This window comes from Heterodontus francisci, chromosome 33, assembly GCF_036365525.1.
Source record: "Heterodontus francisci isolate sHetFra1 chromosome 33, sHetFra1.hap1, whole genome shotgun sequence".
NCBI classification, from domain to species: domain Eukaryota; kingdom Metazoa; phylum Chordata; class Chondrichthyes; order Heterodontiformes; family Heterodontidae; genus Heterodontus; species Heterodontus francisci.
This window is the reverse complement of record NC_090403.1, coordinates 25,507,045-25,513,044: the sequence shown is the minus strand read 5'-3', so window position 1 is coordinate 25,513,044 and position 6,000 is coordinate 25,507,045.

The following is a 6,000-nucleotide window of genomic DNA, read 5'->3' as shown; positions in this document are numbered from 1 at the left end:
CTCATAATTTTGTACACCTCAATTAAGTCACCCCTCAGCTTCTTCTGTTCTAATGAAAACAACCCTTGCCTATCCAATCTTTCCTCATTGCTGCAACTTTCAAGCCCTGGCAACATTCTTGTAAATCTCCTCTCTACTCTGTCCAGAGCAATTATGTCCTTCCTGTAATGTGGTGACCAGAACTGTACACAATACTCCAACTGTGGCCTAACCAGCGTTTTATACAGTTCCAGCATTACATCCCTGCTTTTGAATTCTATACCTCGGCCAATAAAGGAAAGCATTCCATATGCCTTCTTCACCACTCTATCTACCTGTCCTGCCATCTTCAAGCACCTGTGGACATGCACTCCAAGGTCTTTCACTTCTTCTCCCCCTCTCAATATCCTCCCGTTTATTGTGTAGTCCTTCGCTTTGCTTGCCCTCCCCAAATGCATTACCTCACACTTCTCTGGATTGAATTCCATTTGCCACTTTTCCACCCACTCAACCAAACCATTGATGTAATTCTGGAGTCTACAGCTATCCTCTTCACTATCAACTACATGGCCAATTTTTGTGTCATCAGCAAATTTTCCAATCATTCCTCCCACATTTAAGTCCAAATCATTAATATATACCACAAACAGCAAGGGACCCAACACTGAGCCCTGTGGAACACCACTGGAAACCGCTTTCCATTCACAAAAACATCTGTCAACCACTACCCTTTGTTTCATGTCACTGAGCCGATTTTGGATCCAACCTGCCACATTCCCCTGACCTTGTCAAATGCCTTACTAAAATCCATGTAGACCATATCCACTGCACTACCCTCATCAATCCTCCTTGTTAATTCCTCAAAAAACTCAATTAACTTAGTAAGACATGGCCTCTCCTTAACAAATCCATGCTGACTATCCCTGATTAATCCGTGCCTTTCTAAGTGGCAGTTTATCCTGTCTCTCTGAATTGATTCTAATAATTTACCCACCACCGAGGTCAGACTGACTGGCTTATAATTATTTGGCCTATCCCTCGTACTATAACGTTCGCAGACCTCCAATCCTCTGGCACCTCACACGTATCCAGTGAGAATTTGAAGATGATCCTCAGCACATCCGTTATTTCCTCCCTGGCTTCCTTTAATAACCTGGGATGCAATCCATCCGGCCCTGATTATTTATCCACTTTCAAGAATGTCAGACCCTCTAGTACTTCCTCTCTCATTATGGTTATCATAGCTAATATTTCACACTCCTCTTTAACTACAATGTCTGCATCAACCCTCTCCTTTGTGAAGACAGAGACAAAAAAACTCATTAAGAACCCTGCCCACATCTTCTGCATCCATGCATAAGTTCCCTTGTACATCTCTAATAGGCCCTACCCTTTCCCTTGTTATCTTCTTGCTCTTAATATACTGATAAAACATCTTTGGGTTTTCCTTGATTTTACCTGCCAATAATTTTTCATATCCTCTCTCTGCTTTTCTAATTTCCTTTTTTATTTCACCCCTGCACTTTCTATACTCCTCTAAGTTTTCTAAAATATTAAGTTTTTGTGATCGTCATAAGATTGGGCACATTCTTTTCAGGAACTCTTCAAAAGGTTGCCAAGCTCTTCAAAAATTGCCAAGCATTTTCTTTAAAAACAAAAACACAACAGTGATAGATGACACAGAACGATTACAAGGTTTTGTTCGAGTAAGGTTTAGCTGCTCTTTCCTAGTTACTGTTATGTTGCACATTTGCTAAGGATCACATATCATCTCCCAATCTATAATTAAAACCACACTTGAGGCTCACTTTTGAACTAACTGTTTCCTTAGATGTCACAGTGCGCACTTGTTATAATGAGTTTCTCACAATCTCTACCTGGACACAACTGGTATTAATGGAATCACTTACAGATGGACCACTGGCGGCTCATTCTACGCAAGACTGCTGAAGACCAGGCAACATTTCTCCCAGTTCAGTGTGTCTCCCACCTCAAAACCTCTGGGTCTTGACCAGCCAGCCTTACCTGCTCTCCAGGGCTGACTGACCATGTAAGGACTGAGCAGTACTTGACACTGGAGAATACCAGTCAGAAATAGCCTTAGTAGCTCAGCATTAAGTCAAGGTCAGCTGATCTAAATTTCTGTGCACAGTTGGCTGACTTTGCTGCTGCCCCTCCCCCACTGAGGCTCCGTGTGTATGATACCTACATAGAATGATATGATCTACAACCAGAAACAGGCCATTCAGCCCAACTGGTCCATGCCAGTGTTTATGCTTCACATGAGCCTCCTCCCTCCCATCTAACCCTATCAGTATAGTCTTCTATTCATTTCTCCTTCACGTGTTTATCCACCTTCCCCTTAAATGCATCTACACCATCCACGTGACTGTGAGCTCCAGTGTTCAGGTAAAGAAGTTTCTCCTGAATTCTGTCTATACGTGAATGAATATTAACCTGCAGGTTTTTGGACTGCCCTTCATTCCTGTAAATTGCTAGCATTTTTAAGACCCACCTTTGTGGATCACAGCTATATTTCTTAGAATATGCATTTAATATATATATATATATAACTGGTCACCTGCATGTGGATATGTGCAAGGACAGTCAAGTCTGATTTGAATTTTTCCAGTCTATGTTAGAGAGTGGAGAATAATGGAACCTATGTTCAGAAGGATGAAAGGGAAGGGGCAAAGGAGGGGAAGTGAAAGGGGAGTGGAGGAAAGGGGAGGGAAGGGAGCAGTGAAGGGAGGGGAAGAGGAGGAGAGTAAGACAGGGTGGGGAGAGAGAAGACTGGGGGAGAGATGGACGCAACTGAGGGAGGGAGGAAGAGTGTTGAAGAAGGGAAATTCAGATGTGTGGAGGTAAATAATTGTGGCATAAAACAGCCATGGTGGTGGCGGGGGGTGGCGGTGGGAACGGGGTGGGGGGGGGTGGGGTGGTGGGGTGGGGGTCAGGGATGGAGGGTAAAATACAGCCAGTGGGGAGGAGGTACCGTCGATGGAAATTGTTACAAGCTCATGGGACACCAGTCTGGTGTGCACTGAGTCTTTATTGAAACTGACTGAGATGGCTGCCTGCAGTCAGAGTGCCTCATAGTAGAAGTCACATGACTACAGCAAGCCAGGGAGCACATTAGTAAGTATTGCATTTCTATCCCAAACATCCCCCTTTTCATACAAAAAAATTCCATGCATTATCATTTACACCGTTAGTTGCCCAAGTTACCCACTCTGCACACAACTGTTCTCATGCATTGGTAGTTCATCATTCTTGTCATTCTCTGCACATGCATTGCACACATAGTCTTTACATCGTGCCAGTCTCTTAATGGTGTACATGCGCGTTGTTGTTTGTTGTTCATCTGGCTGATTTTCCTTCTCCACGAGTGTTGTTCCCTTGTCACTTGTTGCCGCGGTAACTGTTGTTGTTCCATTTCCGTTGTTGGGGTGCTGTGGACCTCTGGGGTTGATGGTTGTTCTGTGGTCTGTGCAGTTGGTGAGTTCTCATTTTCCTGATTGGTCAGTCTGCTTTAACGGAACAGCTTCTCTTCGGGAAATACTTTCACAAGCCCTGTTTCCGGTGCTTGACCTGTAAGAAGAACCTTGACATCACTACAGTTACTGTGCATGAAGATGAAATCTACTGCAAAGCATGTTATGGAAAGGCTATGGTTATGGCCAAGGTGCAGGTGTTCTGAACACGGACACTGGAGCACGTTTGGGGATAAAACCTATGCAAACTCCACCCCTCATTGCCCCACCACCAATGTCAATGACTCCAAGTTTGCTCAGAAGTTTGGCAGTTCGGAAAAGTGCTCTAGATGTGGACAGGCAGTTTTTGCTGCTGAGAAGATTATTGGAGCTGGAAAGTCCTGGCACAAGCTGTGCTTCCGCTGTGCAAAATGTGGTAAAGGCCTAGAGTCCACAACTTGTGCATATGTGTCTGCGATTGCGCGGTATATCTGGTCGTTCACTTCGAGGTGACAACTGCTCTATGCAGGTCCCAAGTAGCCACTTGGGCTAACTCTTGTTGAGAGCATTGAAGGTTTGTACCGTTACTGGCTCTCCAATGCTCAATTCTTGCAATGGTTTCGCAGTTTTGTCAAATTGAAATTTGGCTTTGTGCTATTTCGCCTTCATTTTGTCAGTCACGCCTGCTACTATTTCTGGCTTCAGTAGCTTTTTTGCTATTGGAAGAGTAGTTTGGGTACGGCGTGACATTAGTCTTTGTACCGGACTACTTTTCATGCCTTTGGTAGGTGTGTTTCTCCATTTGAGGATTGCCTTGTATACATCTGTACCAGATTTGCTCGATTTCTTTATGATTCCTTTGGCGATTTTCACTGCCGGCTCAGTCTTTCCATTGGACTGGGGATAGTGTGGAGATGATGTATGGTGTTGAATTTCCCAATCCTTTATGATGCGGCTGAATTCTTCGCTCGTGAAGTGAGGACCATTGTCGGTCATCACAATGTCTGGGATGCCGTAATGACCGAAGTGTGCTTTCAGGCATTCTACAATCTCACTGGTAGATGTTGAGGTCAGCTGGTCTATCTCCCAGTAGTCAGAATAGTAGTCTACAGTGGCAAGATAATCAGTTCCTGCGAGAGTGAAGAGGTCTACCCCCAGCTTCATCCATGGTCTGTTTGGGATGTCATGCGTCATCAGCGGCTCTTTAAGTGCTTAGCTTGGTACTCATTACACACACTGCACTGGCTGATGTGGTCCTTGATTTCATTGCTCATGTTTGGCCAGTAGAGCACTTCTCTTACCTTCCTCAGACTTGACTCGATTTCCTTGTTGGCTTGCATGGATGTGCTTTATCCTTAGGGATAATGACTCTATTTCCTTTGTACAAGATGCAATCTTGGGCTGGCAATTCATCTCTGTAAGCCCAATACACTCTTGTGACCATGGGAGTGTCCTTAATGCTTTCAGAACATCCTTTCATTACTACTTCTTGCAACAATTGTAGAGTTGGATCTTGTTGGGTGGTTCGCTTGATTTGAACAAGGTGCATGTCTGTCAGATGCAATGTCTCTGCTGGGTTGATGACTTCCAGAGCATGTCGAGCTGCAGCTTCACGTCGGATCTGGAAGATTTCACACTGTTGTAGCATCCTCTACTTTCTTCACAGGGAGTGCAGCTCTCGACAGCATGTCAATGATGCACATCTGTTTCCCTTGCTTGTATGTCACATCCAGATGATTTCTCTGTAACTAGAGTAACATCCTTTGCAGACGCTTTGGAGCAGATAGTAGCGGCTTGAGGAAAATGCTTTGAAGTGGCTTGCAGTCGGACTCAACTGTCACTTTGCCCCTTCCGAGTAGGTATTGATGAAAATGTTCACAAGCAAAGACAATGGCCAGGCACTCTTTCTCGATCTGAGCGTAGTGTCATTCCGTTTGCATTAATGCCCTGGATGTAAATGCAACCGGTTGTTCTTGCTGCATTAGGGTTGCTCCAAGTCCTGTCTCGCTGGCATCACACTGCAGGGTGTCTTCATCATTTACATCATAGTATTTCAGCACTGGCATTGCCATCACTAGTTGCTTGATTTTAGTGAACGCTGCTTCTTGCTCTGTGCCCCAATATCACTGCATGTTCTTGGCAGTGAGTTGGCATAATGGCTCACATTGTGGCGATAAATTGGGCAAGAATTTTGCACAATAGTTGACAAATCCAACAAATCGTTGCACTGTTTTTACATCTGTTGGTGGCCGCATCGTTGCTACTGCTCTCATCTTTTCAGGATCTGGGTGAAGACCTTTTGCTGTCAGTACATGACCTATGTACTTGACGTCAGGCATCTTTAATTGCAATTTTTTCTTGTTCAGCTGAGGGTTTATCTGGTGAGCTCTGTCCAGCAATGCACTAGATTTTGATCATGGTCAGCAATGGCTTCTTCCATTGAGTCTCTGCATCCATAAACTAGCAGATCATCCACTATAGCTTCCACTCTGGGAAGATCACTAACTATCTCATGCTGTCTGCTGTCGGTGCAACCATCTGTATCTCC